Source organism: Atta cephalotes (assembly GCF_000143395.1).
Source record: "Atta cephalotes unplaced genomic scaffold scaffold00007, whole genome shotgun sequence".
NCBI lineage: Eukaryota > Metazoa > Arthropoda > Insecta > Hymenoptera > Formicidae > Atta > Atta cephalotes.
Window position 1 is genome coordinate 6,399,964 of NW_012130071.1, and position 20,158 is coordinate 6,420,121.

Consider the following 20,158-nt stretch of genomic DNA (forward strand, 5'->3'; position numbering starts at 1 on the left):
ACTTTACTTTACTTTACTTTACTTTACTTACTTACTTACTACTACTACTACTACTACTACTACTACTATATATATATATATATATATATAACTATATAATAATAACTAACTAACTAACTACTACTCTCTCTCTCTCTCTCTCTCTCTCTCTCTCTCTCTCTCTCTCTCTCTCTCTCTCTCTTGTCATATTGTAAATTTACTTCTCATTGTCAGTAAAACAAATGAAAAGGATATTATTCCTGTTACATTTTATTTGAAATGGTGGAAGATTCGTATAATATAGAAATCACATTTCGTATGGACTAAAACCAATATCTGCCAATGTCGATGAGAAATGCACGGATCTGGGAACGTTTACGGGAACGTTCCTGATTCCGATGCTGATTTAAATGCAGAAATGGTTCGGACGAGCGAGCGCTATTAGTTTGTGCTTAGGTACAAGAGGAGAAATTCGGTCGGAGAGCGATTAGTCATTAGTAGAAACTCTCTTTGTCTTCCTTCACTCTCTCCATCTTCGACATACGGTTCATTCGTGCCACTTGGGAGCTATTCACATCAGTCTCCTTGTCCCGAAGCGCGGATTACACGGCCGTTGAATTCGTAAGTGAAACTACCTGTGCTTTTCATCATCTTATCTACAATACTCTTTGACAATCTTATGTACTTTGCGCGTTAATTATCCAAAGCAGAAACTGACTTCTGTCATTTTCTACGAAGTTCAAGCTACACTTACCTATTACAGAACACTTTATTCCTTAGAACGTAGAAATGTCTTCTGCACATCTTTAAGACGTCTCACAGATATCTGTGCCGTATAAAAAGTAGTAACACAAATTAATGTAACGCAATTTATGTTTAGTAATAAAAATTGTAATATCAGATCCTTTCTATGTCTCTATTGTACAGAACTTTTTCCTCTATAGAATTGTATCAAACAGTTAAAACAATATACAGTTAGAATCCATTTTCCATCATACAAAAAAATGAAAAACTTATTTAAGTCCTATTCATTCCGTTTCGATTTAGTTTTGAACTTTTCTCTTGCGCAGAGATATTTTACACTCTCATCAATGTAAAAATATAATACGATACAATTTTCTTTCAAATGCAAGAGATTTCCTCAGTAAAGACAATACTATATAGAAATGCAAAATTTCATAAATTTTCCTAAGAGAATGATGTAAATTACATGTCGTGTATTTTTACTTCTAACTCTAAATAACACGAAACATAGAAACGCTTCCATTTGTTTTGCATGCAAAACTTAACTTTTAAAAAATTTAGAATTAAAAGACAGAAGAAAAGTTTAAATATTATTTTTTATAATATTAAAATATAAAAATTCTGGAATTATAACAATTTACAATTAATTAATTTATGATCAATGTCTTTTATTTTAACATACAATTTTATCTTTCTTTTACGAACTGATTTACAATAATCTCACGAAAATCCAGTAAACCCGATCTTAACAGGATACATCGTTTTATATTATCAATCGATCGATCGAGGTTTAAAAGGGTTCGAGAAAAAAAGATTGATCTCATCGGTGAACCATGATAGGTCGCAGTGGGATTTCCAGGACAATCTATTGTTAGGTGACTTCAGTATCCACCGGGAGTTAACAAAGAATTTACGCGAAAAAGGTAACAATATTTATCACATCTTGATAACATATACTAACTGTTCGATTAAATGTTCGAAACTATTTGGACAGTTTCAAAAAAATTAGATAAATTTAATTAATGGAAATAATTTAGTTTATAATATTTATATTTTTTTATAATGAGAACTTAATTTAATTGTTATAATAACATTTAAAAACTTTTTACAGATAGAAGTAATTAGAAATGATAAATTCTTTTGCCGTATATCATATCTCTAATGTTTTTAATGTCATATAATAATAATTATTTTATTAAATTCGATATTTTTTAAATCTTTATAATATATTTATACTTCTAAGATAACTCTTTTAAAAACTGTTTCAAAACACGTTTTGAATGCAATGGCAATTTAATATTTGCATGATAATCTAGTTTTTCACATTTCAACGATGGAAGTTTCCAAATAATCCTAATCTCTTCAATAAGATAACATTGTTAAAAATCACGTATATATGTTACATGCGCTTTCGTAAACATCGACAGGCTTATCGAAGCTTAACATAACAAACGAAGGTAATTACCGTCGTTAACGGTTCATTTGATGAACGCGCATTAGCATCCGTATTAGTGGCTGAGCGCGCGGAAATCCACGCAATAATTTAGAAAGTATTGCATTCTTATATATGCAAATTGGGCCGTTAAAAATAGTTTATATTTTTAAAAATTGTAAATTTGGCCATATCAGTTTGCAATGCTCTAAAATATCCGAAACCGCAATCGATGTTGCGCCAAAAGACGATAAAACAACAAATTTATTAATCTGTCATTCTCACTAAGTGACCATTTTAAATGCCAAAATTATTAATATAAATTTTATGTCAAATCAAGATGTTATAAATCAAATCAAGATGTCATAGTATCAAGAATACATAAATCCATTGACTGATAATTAGCGTACAATCAATCATTTAGTAATACAAACAGTAAATGCGTATTAAATATTCCAAAATTACAAAATCTATAATTTCTGGCGCGTTTTCAATATACGAAATGTAAAGTATAAATCGCGTTTAAATTGTTAAAGATGTCGCAGAATAAATTTGCAAAAACGATATCCAATAAAGTGATACAAATATTAAATTATTTATAGAACTGTATATTATTATTTATTAAACTAAATATGAATTTTTTTATAATTTTGCATACAAACTTAATTAAACATTATAATTTTTTAAATAAGAAATATAATAAATAAAATTCACACTCTTCAGTTTCTAAAATAAGTAAAGATTGAAAACATTTCCCATGCACGCAGATTGGAATAAATGGTTTGTAATATTTATTTTAAAATTTAACTAGAAGCAGCTAAATTTATTAATAGTATAGGGATATGTAGAAAAATTTTTTTATATATCTCTATACTTACTTAAAAATACACAGTAAGATATAAAAATCGTTGGTTTATTAATATTAAAAAAAATTTTTTTACTTTACGTTTTATTCTCTTTATCTTTTGTACAATTTATTATTACGAACTTGGATCATTATTTCTCCCAAAATCGTGGTTGGAAACGAATTTCCGGCAATGACATGCGACGCTGACCGTTTTGAATTGCGGGTTCGTTAATAGAATTAAGCTGGTTAATTCTCTAAACGTAATGGTTAACCATAAATTTTCCTATTCTTGCATTAGTCGAACTGTTATCGCTTTAATATCCGACGCGGAGACTAGTGGAAAGAAACTTTGACGGTAGAAATCAGTCCAGATGACGAATTCATGAATATAAAGCAGATGCACAACGTTCAATTTTACGAGTGCCGATGGCTACTAAAGTCGACATGAATTCTACTTACGCCAACTTTCGCTGTGAAATATATGCGAGCTGAAGATTGATAACATATATACATATATATTTTGAACAAAATTTTACTTCGGTACGATAAATTCTGGAGTGATGAAACAAAGAAAATTTCATTTTAACTTGTAACTTGTAAGCTAAAATATATATGTATTTTGAAGTATTACGCAATTAATCTTTAATCACGAACTAAAACGTAATTTCCTTTTTACTATTTCAAAATTTATCATACTATAGAAAGTTTATTTAAATGCTACACACATTCTGCGAACATTTAACAATAACGTTCCTTAAATGTTAGATTATTAACTTATAGTTGACTTTTATATAAGTATTATATTAATTTTTAAAAGTTAGATTTACCATTTTAAAAAGTCTATAAATTATCAAATTACATAAAATTCATGAAAAATCTTAGATTTCATGTTAAATATGTAGGTATGTATAGAAAAATAGAATTTATTTTTCTTGTTATTTCGATACTTTTTAATACTTTTGTCTTTATAATTTTACATCGAAGCGGAAATATTGTATGTATTATTGGCTGTTGCAATTCTTGATGAGATGAGATAATAGGTTAATAGGTCTGTTTGCTTACATTATTTGCATTCGGTATCTATGCCTTCTTTAATTTCAACGCCCGAATCTAATAATTTAATTTTTCTAATAATATCTTTACGTGCTAATAATTTTAAGTGCAAAAATTTTGGGATTTCAAGCAATGCGAACGGATCTAAGTGACCTAAAAAAATATCTGAGTAAAAAATTGTTAAAGTAAAAGGAAAAAAATCATTAATTTCCGAGTTTTTTATTCTAAAATTCTAATATTTTTCCGTCATTTTATATCTGTAGTTATTTCATTTAATATATATTTTTAATTTTCACAGAATAATTTCCAAAGTTATTTTTTTCATCGGAGAGAGACTAAGTAAATAATTCTTCGTTAATAAAATTGCATTTTTTATTCTATTTTAAAATTGTCACAATAAGGAGAATCAAAAAATATCAGAAATTATTCTTCCTTAATATTATAAAATAGTAAAAAGTGTGATATTATCTTTACAATTTAACATTGTTTTGACAACTATAATTTCAGTAATGAAAGTTTAGTTACTGAGTTCTCAGCTTTCCATCTCGTTGTTTTTCTAAAACAGTTTCTGGCACATCCTATAAGTCTGTACGAATTATGATCTACTTTTATTGACGGAAAGTCATCAGTTGGAATGTAAGTTTCAAGAAACTTTTCCGCTTACTTGTTCGTCGTTGACGCCATAATTCAAAATGACCGACACGAGTATCGCGAAACCTTATTATTCTTTTTACTTCCGTATCTTACAATTTTATTTGTATCTCTATCCTTATGTTATCCTATCTTCTATTAACTCTCATATGAAATTTTCAATCTATTTCTTTCGCTGAATTTCTGTGTAATCTCGTCAATAAAAGAGCTGCAAATTCTGCAGATTCCGCATGCAGTGAGTCGATCCTTTGGGAATTGACCGTATTAGGAAACGGCTTATACTAACGAAACTTTTATCACTGGAATGACTGGAAACACGGAACGCTCGATAATCTGCCAAAGTTACAACCACTAAACGTTACGATACCACGTGTGTATGCAAATCGCATCCGATGCTTTAATTGGTAACAACACAAGCCACTAGTGAACATTACAACTCATAGGATAGGATTGTGTACGAAAGAGAAGAATCGAAGTAATCGCTGATCAAACAAAGCTTTGTCCAATTAAACAAAAAATATCATTTTGCAACGTGCACATCGAACAGATTTCACTGTTTTACTGGATATTAAAAATTTTTTATCACAAAAGAACATACGTAAGTAAATGGAAATTTCGAGAATTCGAATTAGGGGTTTTACTAGATTAGAAATAGATGATAGTACATATCGATTAACAAGTAAGGGAAGAGACCTGCTCGCATAATAATGTCTCTTTTAATAATGCTGATACTTGTGCGATGCTGCCGTCTGATAAAACCGGCACTTACACCACTAGTTAGCTAAAAGTATATTCACTCTACTTCATCTGCTTATTAAGGGGACTTTATTAAGGCTCATACTATTAGCAACAAATTACTTTGTAAATTTTACCTTTCATGGCATTGTTAAAGACTTCACTTTTATTAATTATCTTCAATTTTTATTTTAACTTGACTATGATAATAATAGGATATTATTAATTTCAGAGAATGCTAATTCATTTATCCGTTTTATCATTATTTTACATATGTATTTAAATTACAAAAAGTAATATTTGAATTATTTTTCTATTTGCATTATGACTATGTTTGTAGGCAGTAGATCTTAATTATAATCATGTGCTGATATAATATTATTAGTTATAATGCCTCGAAAATATCACGTTGGAGAATTACCACAAGACAATGAACTTACGTATAAATTCAAATAGGAAGAATGAGATTCTATATAACTGTATACAATTTATGACTTTGAACTATTGAACGAATGCTTTAAAATATCGACAGTAAATGCCATGGAATAATGCTAATACAGTTTAATTACTTCTACTACTTTGTATTAACACAAAATAACACAAAGTGATTGTAATGAAGACCGCACAAATAATTACATTTAAAGGAACAATACGGTATAAATTGAAATAAATTAATCACACGTATAAAAATGCAATGCGGCTGAATTTAATTACTATTATAAATAATCGGAAATAATTTCATTTTTGTTTTATGTAATTATATGTGTACCATAATTAATGATGCAATACAATATAATACTATAATTGATACGATATATATTTGTAAAAATCATCCTATTGATAAGAGAGAAGTTAATTAGTCATACAGATAATGTTTATAAAATTTTCTCTAAAAATTGTATAAAGTTTTAAAATTCTAACATGCCCAAATAAAAAAGTAATTTTAATTATCGAATAATTTTCTAACTTTTTCTTAGCAATCTAAATTTTCATCGTTTTTCTAGATTAAAAAAAATTTTTTTAAATCAACAAGGATTAAAATAACAAGATTTTTAATTTTCCACATTCCATAATTTTATCACGTACGCGTATAACAAATATTTTAATGATATATTCTAAAGATTAATCAATATTGACAATTCTATAACACAAAAAATAAAATTATTAATAAATACAGATAAATCTAGAAAAGATCAGTGTCAAAGATCAGTGTCAAAATTGCACATTATATAGAATAAATTCAATAACAAATTCTTTATTAAATAAATTAGCTAATAATATGCTACATTATGCGATTGTAAAATATATGTATATATTGTACTTTCTATTCTTTTATTTATTGTTATAGCATATACACAAAATTCAAAATCATTGACTAAATATATCATTTTCACGCAACTTTTCTCACACGTTAGTATAATATTGTCGTATGCACAAAAAATAGATAATTTCTAAAACTAAATATTAACATTAATTCTTATTAACTCAGTTATTTTAAAGCAATAAAGTTATGAGATATTAAAAATATTTATTAATAATATTTTTAACTTGATACATTTATTTACGTACATCAATACTTCTCGAATCTCCTTCTCTCAGATTTCATTGTTGCAAAACACAACGCTCGCGCAAATATGATTAATTAAATCACAAACTGTTGTTAAAACAGGATGATTATATGACACTTTACACGTCGTTCTATCGCGTTGCTAAATCTTAATCGCACGCAACGCGCAGTTTAGTATGATAACACGAAAAAAAAACAAACACAAAAAACTAATATCTTTCGTTCAGCACAGAATAATCATTTTTTTTTTAATATTACGACGAAACAATAATTTCTCAATTTTCCCGTTTTTCTAATTTCGCAGCGATTTATATTTCATTTTTTGTATTTCATTTTTGTATTTCAAATAAATACATCTAGCGTATCTACTTCGGTAAATAGCCATTGAATCGACATGCTTATGATATTGTTAATCGTAGAAACTGAATATGTCGGTTAATAATCGCTAGATATTCGTGAATGATCATTGTTAAGTGATTACACTATGTGAAATGTTATATATGGAAATTAGTCGCGATCTTGGTAGTCACTGTATAACATACGAGGATCATTGTCAGTGTTTGCTAAGGTCGCTGCGCTATCATTGTAACTGTGTTCAAGCAGCTGATCTGCTTGCCGAGCAGTTGAATGTGATTGGGCGCGTTCAAGTTGGCAAAGCAGTTAATTAATTGGTTCTTATTTATAGCTCCAATTAATCACATTCAAACCACTCAACAAGCAAGCTAGCTGCTTTATCTAAATTGAATAGGATCATTCATTGGATCTACAAATAAGAACCAATCATGTTCAATTGCTTGATGAATACACTGAGAAAAAAATGGTTTCAATTACAATAATTAATAACTATAATTAATAGTCATTTTTTGGTATAATTATATATTTATAGTTGTTTTAAATATAGTCAATTGTGCTATAATAATAATGCGCGCGCGCGCGCGCGCGCACACACACACACACAATTTGAAAGTTTCTAGTTTTTTTTAAATATTATTTTTTAGTTATTATTACCATTGCACATAAATAGTAAGCCAATTTAAAACAGTTATATTTATTATAATTGCGATCGCATTTACTTAACAAAAATGATTATTTTATTTATCATTTATACCTTAATATTTTAATATATTAATATTTGAAATGATCATAATTTATAATACAATTTTTTTTATATTTGAGAGAACTACATATATGATTATTATTACTAACATTAGCAGTAATAATCATAAATAAAGTTTTTAATTATAATTATTTTACTATTTAACTGCAATTACAGTCATAAATATCAAATACTTTTTTCTCAATGCAGACTAGCTGCTCTGCCAGCTTGAACACAGACACTCGTATGCCGACTTTCGAACAAATAGCAGATCAATACTCTATGTATTGTTGCGTTATCAATCTACAAAATGCGATCATTCTTTACGAATTATTTAACAGTTATCAGACACGTTCAATCAATTATTGCAGTTAATAACTTTGTGAGCATGTCAACTATTTATCGAATTTATATTGCGCACGATTTATTTAGTTAGTTATAATAGTTAGTTATAATAGAAATCAAAGCAATTATAGAATGGATAAATCATTGCCGTTTTATCATAATATGTAGAGTAGAAATAACTATTTTTCCATGCCGAAGAAATAATAGCAGTATTATGTTTATTCTCTTTTTTCACTATTTTTCCATTGTATAATAAAGAGGGCATATTATTACTTCAAACATGACGTGTAATCGTCATATTTTAATAATTAATGCGTGCACAATAGTAAATAATCGTATTTTCGCAAATAAATGTTATAGTATATGAGAGCAATATGAAACTTGACAGGAAGAAGTCTGGAAAAAAAATAACGTCTCACAGCTAGGGAGAGTGGATATTTATTATTTGTCTTATTTAATGCTGTAACATTAATTAGCCGTTAATTATTTAGATAATAATTATTACATGCGCGCAATGACTATTTCTGGAAATATTAATTATTTTGAATGTTGCTATAATTTAAAATATATCTAATATTTTCTAATATATCTAATATATTATATAATAATCTAATATAGATTTATGTATATACAGGTACATATATTCAAATTATAGCATCGTTCAAAATAATTAATATTTCAAGAAATAATCATTGCGCGTATATATTGTAATAATTGCCAACTAAATAACTACTGCTAATAAATTTTATAAGGAATAAAATATAAATAATAGATACCCACTCTCCTTAATTATTCTGCCGTCATTCTTCTTCCAAATCTCGTTCTCTCAAATTTCATGTTGCACTCATATACATAGATTTTTTTTACAATTTCATTCCTGTTATACGTTGAATTTTATAAATAACAAATTATCCTTTTATATATATTTAAATTTAAATAGCAGGTTTGTAAAAATTATGTCAGATTTATATAATATACATCTCTGATACATATAATATGTATCAAGATTTAAGAGTATGAGAATATCAAATAAATATATTTTATTTTATTAAAATGAAAAAGTTACTAAAATTTAGTATAGAATATAATATTCAATTTTAACATGTGGAATCATTACAGAATTGCGCATACAAGGGAGCATACATAAAGTTTATAAATAAAATTTGTTATGTTATTTATTGATATATTTAAAAGTTTTTTTTATTATCCAACTATTTATTATCCAACAAAATAATTATAAGCCTATTAAGAAATTGTTATTTATATTTATCTAAAAAAATTAAATAAATTGATTAATTAAAAATAGTATAACAAAGAGCATACACCACTATGCAAGGTCTTTTGAGCGAAACAATATATAGATTTATTATTAGGTGTACAACTTTGCTTCCGCCGTTTTCCTATAGATGGCTTTAGCGGTAAGTGGTGGTCGAAATAAATAGATCATAGACGTCATACATAAACTTGGGCATCTGTCAACATAACCCTATAGAAACATTAGTCGATTTGTGTCTGCATCATAAAGTTATTCTCGATTGAAAATGTCAGTTTACGAGCCAAATTCTCGTCATTTGCGAGAGGTTTTAATTTTTTGCTTCAATATGAAGAAATCTGCGGCTGAGGCTCATCGAATGCTCTCAAATACTTATGGTGAGGCTGCTATTAGTGAAAGAACGTGTCGTGAGTGGTTTCAACGCTTCGGTAATTTTGAGAAGAAGTAAGTAAGAACGATAATTTTGATGTCCAAGGTCATGCTCTGTATTTGGTGGGACCAGCTCGGCGTAGTGTATTATGAACTGTTAAAACCGACCGAAACAATCACAGGCGATTGGTATCGAACGCAATTGATGCGTTTGAGCCGAGCATTGAAAGACAAACGGCCGCAATACAACGAGAGACACGATAAAGTGATTTTGCATGACAATGCTCGACCCCCCCATGTTGCGAAAGTGGTCAAGACATACTTGGAAATGTTGAAATGGGAAGTCCTACCCCACCCGCCGTATTCTCCAGACGTTGCTCCCTCTGACTATCACTTGTTTCGATCAATGGCACACGGCCTGGCTGACCAGCACTTCCGGTCTTATGAAGAAGTAAAAAATTGGATTGATTCGTGGATAGCCTCAAAAGATGACCAGTTTTTCCGACGCGGGATTCGTACGCTACCCGAAAGATGGGAGAAAGTAGTGGCCAGCGATGGACAATACTTTGAATCATAAATGTATAACGAGTTTTTTACAATAAAGCCTCGAATTTCGGAAAAAAAACGGCGGAAGCAAAGTTGTACATCTAATAAATATAAAAAGAACAGTTTTAAAATAAACGTTTTGGTCTTAATTAGAGACCGTTTTCAGTATACATAATAAGTACATTAATTCAAACCAAGATGTTATCGCAATTAGATTGCCTTAAATTGTGAGACTAGAGAGAGAACTGACTCTTGTCAGTTCCAATAAAATTTGACGTGAACAATCATTATAATGACAGTTATATGCAGATAAAATAAATTCGTCCTTTGACAGATTATATTCAATGTGTCCATAATTTAAAAAGAATGGCTAAGTGTTTGAATAATTTCCAGATTCTGCATCGAGAATCTGAAAAAATTGTCCTGGTTCTAGATGACGATAACAAAATGTCACATTTTCTCGTTATCTAGAATCAAAATAATCTTTTCTTTTAATAAATCTGATTTTTTGGCTAAAATTCTCATTCTTTTCTCTCAATTGCGATAACATCTTGATTTGAATTAATGTATCTATTATGTACACTGTGTGTGAAGATCTAATTAAGATCGAAAGGTTTATATTTTAAAATTGTTCTTTTTATATTTTAATAAATCTATATATTGTTTCTCGCTCAAAAGACCTTGCGTAGTGCTGTATGCTCTTTGTAATATTGTTTTTAAATTTTAGCCATTTAAATTTGTTTATTGTTGATTAATTAAATAAATTAAAACAATCAAATAATAAACACTTGACACTTTTTTAATATCCATACTGACTATATTATACAGGATATTCCGAATTTAAATGGAGCGAAATTTAAATCGAGAACGTGTAGGGGATCGATAAACTAAGAAAAAAGTCCTTTAGAGATATGCACGTTTTTGTTTCGTTTTGGAGAAAAATTGCAAAAAAAGATAAAACATTTTTATTTTTATACTTTTTTTGTTATTTGTCATTCATACTTATTTATTCACGTAGTTACTTGTTTAATGCTTCTGAAGCATTATTGCTGAAATCGTAAAACAATAATATTTTGAAAACAATAATAATTTCGAAAATTATAATACATTTTGTTTTTTTTGCGATTTTCTCCAAAACAAAACAAAAGCGAGCATATCTCTAATTAAAGGACTTTTTTTCTTAGTTTATCGTGTATTCCTTGCTTTCGATCATTTAAATTCGGAACATCCTATATAACTATATAATACATATTGCAAACATTAAGTAAATAAAAAAATAATTAAAAATTTCAGTCATAATCTAATTAATTTTTTAAAGAACACGTTAAGAACACGTTACTAAAATTGTATTTATTCTTACAGATTTATTCTTACAGATGCTAGTATTTTTAATCTAGTATACGTAAAGTTTTGTAATGAGACGGAAGAGTATTTCATATAAATTATTATAAAAATATATTTTGCATATTTTTTAAAACCAGTCATATATCGGTATATTAAAATATTTAATATAATTCTCATATATATCAAAAATAATTTAAATATATCTATTTGTATAAAAAATTTTAAGTATTAAAAATCAACAGGAAATAACAACAGATTGATATATTAAGTATAATTAATATGAATGTGTACGCCAATATGATGATATTGGCCATTTTTTATCATCTGAGAACTATTTGCGATTTCGTCATATTTGTATAATAGTTTTAATTAATTTTTAAAATAAAAAATTTTTTTAATAAAAAATAGTTTTGGAATATCACGAATATAATTATTATGCATTTTTACCACAGTTTATGAAATTTAACAGAAGTTTACAATTTTTATTATCTGGTTTTACACTTCTTCTAAAATCACATGTGCAAAAACATGAAATACTTAGTAGACGTAGTACTGAAATCTTTAGAAGTATGCAAATAGAAAGCAAATCCATGAAAGTAGCAAAGATCAAATACGAAAATACAAACAGGAGAACTTCAATAAAGAGCACTTTCAAGTAACTTCCTGGAAATGTGATTTTCTGAGCATAGCTAGAAAGAGATTATGAAGTGCGTGTCTCTTAAATCCAATTTCTTCGTAAATAGAGGTCCTTGGTGTATTTGCAAAGGAACAAGCGCTAGTACAATAAAGTAGAAACGCAATATTAATTTAATGCGTTTTGTTCTTAAGAAAATTAAATATAACTACTATTTCTAGAAAATTGTGTTTTTGCCACAATATTATAGTAATTAGTGTTATATGTACATAAAATTGAAAAGATAGTATTAATGTTTATGCAATACTTTCATTATATTATATATAATATAGTGAGTATCACTGTAGTAATATCATCTTATTTCCATCATCTTATTTCTAGATATGTATCATTAAAGAATATTCAATACATTTTTGAAATATTTCAATAACATATTATAATAATTCAATGTAATCAAAAATTCTTATACAAAAATATTGAGGTCATAATATTTTTTAAATTTTTTCTATGATGTACCTGCGCATAAAGAAACCAAAAGACAGAATTATTTAAATAATAAAAATTAATGTTATTTAAATTGAATCACGAAATTAAAGTAAAAACTAATAACAAATAATAAGTGTGCGCGTGTATAAGAGATGTGGAGGCTACATTCTTAGCTAACTTTCGCTTATAATTCGTAAACTATTGCAATCTCAGCATTATTGTATGAAAATTTTCAGTTTCATTAATCTTTAGAATATACTATTAAAATATTGTATAATAGTTGCGGGATGCCTCATATAAATCTATCTTAAGCATTACGGGACAGCCAGGAATATGCGCGAAACATTCCACTATGATTCATGAGAGTGATATTGCAACGTTACAGCTATCTGTTATACTATCTGTTTCAATAGACGTGTACTACGCTTGATGTAACGCTCAACTGACACCGACACGAAAATAATAGACAGTTTAAACAATCGTAAAATTGAATAAGCATTAGTAATATACAGTTTCGTAAAACATAATTTGATCAATAAAAATGATTGTATTTTAATTATTAAAAATTTGCCCAAAAAATATGACAATAAGTAATATAAATTAGATGTGATGCAGTTAAAAAGACATTAAAGATTTATTTTTTCTGACATATTTATAGTTTCACATTAAATACTTTTGAATTTCAACTTCATGTTTGCTTCATTCAGTTATAATTTTAGATCACAGATAAACTAAAAAAAAAAATATAAAATATTTAGAGATCGGATATTAAATAAGTTAATAAGCTTAAATAATACATATTGTTGCAAAGAAATATAATATTATGAGACAAAGTTCTATTTATTTAGTATACAATGAATATTTATTTGCTACCCACAAATAAATATTCATTGAAGCAAATATAATAAAGCATAATAAAAATGTTGTATTCGTCCAGGAAAAAATTTTCATAATGATTCATTTTGTATGAAGCATAACAACTTTATGTATTTTACGAGCTTAAAATGTGAGTTAACGTTGCATAAAAATATCATCAACTCGAACTTTGCATATTCATTAAAAAGAATTCAAGCTAAAGAAGAAAAATATTACGTAAATTATAACGATTGTATCACTAGAAATTTATGATTACAAATTATATAACGTTTTATAAAAATTTATTTTAAAAATAATGCTAATGTAAATGTTTTCAATAATGTTTTTTGACCTCCCTGACCTGAGCGAAAAAATAAAATTCGTATCATTGAATTCTTTATCATTGTCAACGGAATTATATGTCAATATAATGTCATTCATATATCTCAACATTCAATAAGCAGATATTCTCGCTATCAGTAAATTGCTGGAAGTGCAAGTTTACATTAGACATGTGTAAATTGTGTTCTACCACAATTTGATTACATATTACATTAAAATATGATATTGTCGATACGGGTGTAATACGTGTCGATGCATTTCGTCTGTTTGAGACGTAAATTCAGAGTTACCACATTTAATCGTATTTTCTTCGCGTGAAATATTACAACTAATTTGTTTCGACGATTCGACGGCGGATTATTATTTCATAACGTGCATTGTATCCATAACGCCATCAAACTGCGAATTTCTCGTTGGTTCTTGCTACGTGATCGATTTGCAAGTTTCATTAGTTTGTCCCCGGCCCTTCATTTGTTTACGATACGTGCCCGCTTCTATTGCCGGAAACGAGTCGTTTGTTACAATGTATTTTCGCTTTTCGGCCGTCCGGGGAGATCGCGGCCGTTGGATGGAAACATCTCACGGAATCGCAATATGCACGGAACGTGTTATGCATATATGCAGACAGGAAGAGAAAATCACTGCGATACGCTCCATCGCGTTAGAAGCGTCAACTCGCCAGATTTATCATGTTTCTACTTATATCGAGATTAACCCCGTATGACTAATACTCTAAAATAGAAAGACAGAGAAAGAGATAAAGGGAGAGAAAGAGAGAGAGACATTGACTAAATCTAAGAGAGAAACGTGTATATCAATTTTCAAATTATCAAATTATTTGAGTTAAGAAAATTAATATTCTTAGGTTATACTCTATATTACGAACAGAAATTATTGCGTCTGCAAAATATGAGAAAGCCCTAAGGCTAAATAAGGCAAAAGACCTTGTAATATTCGAGTTACTTTTCAGTTTTCTTAGCTCTTTCTCAAGTTACAAATTGTATTACTGAGTCCCTTTTTAATTTAGAAATTTTTTTTAACAATTTTAATCTTTCATTGTTGTTCAAGATATACATATAGAATCAATGCAGTAATGCTTCTAAAACATTCCTTATCAAATTATAGATATTACAATTATCTTTATTATAGATTATTTATAGATTATAGATATTTATAGATATTTTAGATTATAGATATTTATTGGACGTTATTGCTAAATAAATAAACCATTAGATCAATTTCTATTATTAAAAAATTATTAAAAATTAGAATTACAAAGGTAATAAAATTTAACATTTATTTCCCAGATATATACATGTTCTTTCTGTATTTTCATATCATAAAACCAAATTTAATATCTACGTTTTCCATTGTTTTAAATAAATCGCCACTTTAAAATATATCTCTATATTAAATGTTTGAAAGAGCTTTCTCCTAAATGTATTATTCGGATACGTGTCATGGGAAAACTTTATGATAAAACGATGCAAAATGAAACGAGCGATTGTAAATTTTGCGCAATTTGTCCGATATTTAGCGGACCGTGCCTCGATTAAATTGACGCAATTTGCGATGAGAAACGTGTCAGCGAACAGGCGTTTCAAGTGTGGAATTATTTTTATGTTTGCAGACTGGGGGAGGAGGAAGAAGAGAACAGAAGCTCGCCATTCCGGCTTCCGCTTTGACTCAACGTCCGACTCTTTGTATCTCTCCTCGCGGTCACACTCGGTGTTGAAAAAAGAGAATTCAAAAATTTAACAGCGCGTAATATTCAAAGCACGGAGAAAGAACTTAATCAACGTATGCCCGCGAAAATCTGTACAGACAGACCTTTATGTCACGGTGATTTGAATAATTTATATGTCTTTAATAATATTATTTTCCTAATATTTCTCTTTCCATGAAGAAGCATCATTACTGTTGTAACCCAGTTTTGTCATGTCACTTTCTGTGTTCATTAGCACTGAGGCGCGTATGCGCATGTACGGCATAAGAAGGATTCATTGTCAGAACGCGTAATTATTCACTGGCCATTCGACACGTATCGCTGTCCTACATTCGCGTAACTTGCTTATTCGCATACTATACAAAACATTAATCTGTAGCAGCCTAATACTGTCTACATTCACATAACTTGCTTATTCGCATATTATACAAAACATTAATCTGCAGCAGCTTAATATCGTTTCATATATTTAATTTACTGTTAATGTAATGATAATTTTTTTCCTTGAACATGAAGGGAATTATATTTTGAAATGATGATGATTGAAATGATGATTGATGATTGTATTGCTGAGAATGGTTCCAAAGTGAAACGTATTATTTTTTAGAATAAAGATTTAAGATTAAGATCTTGCATATTAACTATTAGATTAGATTAGCTCTCATTTGCCCTGGATTTTTTTATGTTAATTTACTGTGCATTAATGAAGATTATTTACAAAGTCTTAATAATTTCAACTATTAATTACAAAGCTTTAATAAAATATTTAACATAATTTTCTTCATCTAATTTCCGATATCCTAAATAAGATGATTGATATTTTGTAAATGAAACATGAAAATTGCAAATTGATTGATTAATTAGTATGACGTTTTAATAAAACATTTAACATTTATGATTTTCTTCGTCTGATTTCTTATTTCTTTATCTTGACTTTTTTTCGTCTTATTCATATTTACTATTAAAAGACGTCTCTCGCGCTAAATATTTTATTAACGTATTTTTCTCAACGTCAAATTTTTATACATATATTGAGAAAAAAATAATAAAATTGATTTTATAAATGACATAAAATAGAATAAGAATTAAAAAATTACCGAATATAACAGAATTTACAAGTATGTATTTCAAAATTATTGATACTTAAAAAGTTTTAAAAAATCGGAAAATTTAAATTTCATGTTCGCAGTATATTGTATCGAAAAAAAGAATCATAAAAAATTAATATTTCCCAATTTATATCATAAAACCTTCTAAAAATCATTCGTAACCTTGCAGATAATTCACATATATGCGATCGAGAAAAATAAAAAAAAATTTATCCTATTTATGGCAGATTACCTACAAAGATTTCTAAAAAACAGCAAAATTCTAATTTATATTTTGCAGGAGGTTTCGAAGAGATTGCAAATACGTGAGTGATCGATGTCGGTTCAATATGCCAAGATGACTTAGCCATTAGTCATCCGCGCCCACCCTTGCATAACCCTCAATTAATTATTATCCTGATAAATGTCACAAGCTACGTGTTTCGACAATAAATCGTTAGACCGATGATGCGCGGCGCACTATCGAGGTGTATACCCAATTGTACAGGTGTATGTCATGTAATTTGATAATCGGGTAATGCTTAAAGTTAACAATCTATCACATATCATGATTACAAACGATAGACATTAAAAAATAAAATGTTAATTTCACGAGTGTAAAATATATTTTAATAAAGTAAATTTAATTGTTCATAGAAACCATAGCAATTATTAATGCCGAAATTATACATATATTAACACATAAAATTCACAAGATAAATACAAATAAATCAGATAGCAAACGACAACAACAATTCTCTTGAATCCTTTTCAGTACAGTAAGAGACAAGCAGAAATTAGACAGAGGAATAAAAAGTTCTGATTCCTCTTCCCACATAGTCAATAGATGAAAATTCTAATAGTCAATTTATAAATTCCAAGGATCCAATGAAGAAACTCATGTTAGCTCCCCAACTTTTGAAAAAACTTTCTATAGCTTATTTAATTGCTCGTCATTTACACATGTATACATTTTGTATATATTTTAAATTTCCGTTTGCACACTTCTGGTAAAAAAGTTATTAAAAAAAACAGTTTTGGAGAACTAATTTCACTCTAGCTCTCCCCAATCACGAGCAAATTAGATTCAATTAGTCTCAATGAATAGATTTTCATAGATTTACATTTCAAAACAAGTCGATTTTTTGTTTGTATTCTTCAGTTAAAAAGTTATTAATAATTAAAGTTTCGAGGACAGCTTTCTCAGATAGATAGGTTTAAATATAGTAATTTTTTAATTAAGATTATGTAAACAAAGAATCGACTTATTAGAGCATTTTTTATTAACTCTAAAATCATAAACTATCATAAATTTAACGACATGCATCAAGTTAGTTTATAATTCTAAGGTTAAGAGTGAAATCAATATTTATAATTTGCATTATAATCTAGAGAAAATAATATATGCATATACATATATATATTTCTAAAGATAAACAAAATTTTATACCATGTTGTATACCACAAATTTAGGTTACAGTAGGTATGGCCAAGTACTATCAAGTTAGACATGGTACTAAAATCCATATTTAGATATGCAGTCTGTACTGTGTTTTCGTTTAGAGACTGTCGTATATGCTGTCTTGCTTGCAACAAAAATAAACAAGTCCCCTATCAACACTAGTCTAGTCTTTCAAGGGAGTTCTCAGGAGACTATTCGAGAAACTTTGTTCCCAACCAACAACGCTTTCCAGGTGCATCACCGAGGGATAAGAATGCTAGAAACAGCTGGAGAGAGGAACGAGAAACAATAATATTACTTGACAAAGAACAAGAAAAATTACGAGGTGAAGAAAAGGTTCTGCACGTCATGGGACCGCAAACGCTCTTCAATTCACAGAGATAATATTTACTCCCCACCATCGAGAGATAATGCAACAGCAAAATCGATATTTGTGCAAATTAACTTACTGTTAAAAAAACGTAAATTTTCAAGAGGGCGCGAAAGAACAAAAGTTTATATAATGTCTCGAGGCACTTTTCGTAAGAAAATGGAGAGATGACCCAGTTAAATTATAAAAGAAAATTTTCGGTAAAGTTTGAACGTCATATGTGCGCATCTTTATATTCTCTGAAAGTCCTATAAATTCAAAAGCTTCGCTCGCTTTCAACTTCTGTTCAAGAGAACAAAAAGCGAGATTATATTAACCAGGTTATAAGCACGTCTGTAATCAATGCACAGTTAGCGTGTCAAAATCCTTTTGGGACTTTACGGAGAAGTTTCGTACTCCATAGCTTCTCGATAGCTTCAGAATACGCCTCTTAGAATGAAAAGTATGAAGAAACCACGTCCGACACGGTAGATTGAAAACAGAAAGATACTCAGCGAACGTGTGAGATGTATGTGTAACATGTATTCGGCCGCATTTGTGCACCAACAACGATTTCATACGTGATGGATGTTTGAATTTCTCTATAGAAAACAAGTTTCGACAACAGATCGCTTGTAACATGTCAGGTATAATTTTAAGTTTAGAAAATGTACCTTGATCTTGGATATACATTTTTCAAAATTATTCTATGTATGTTATGTATAATACAATATGAGAGAAAAAAGAGAGATCTGAAAGCGATAACTCTTACGTGTAACAATTATATATTAGAATAGTTATATCATATATGTACAATTATTTTTAATATATTATTTTTAATATTTCTAATATTTCTAATATTATTTTTAAGTACAATTATTATTATTTTTCTTAAGACAATCTTAAAACTTTTGGCTTTTCATTTAAATGAGAAATAAAAATTAGAACAAAATCATAAGATAGATATTTAATGATAAAGGCACAAAAGTGCATTTCTATTATTGATAATATTAATTCTTAAAATATATAATATAAATTGATAATATTAATAACACTAAGTATGTAAAAAATATTTTATTTAATCTTTTGTTTTGTTTTTTATACCGTGTAATCTATATTGTACAATAATACGTATTCATACAGGAAATATTATTCGATATTTTTTCAGTCGAATAATCTGTGAATGCTGTGTGTGTGTGTGTGTGTGTGTGTGTGCGTGCGTGCGTGCGTGCGTG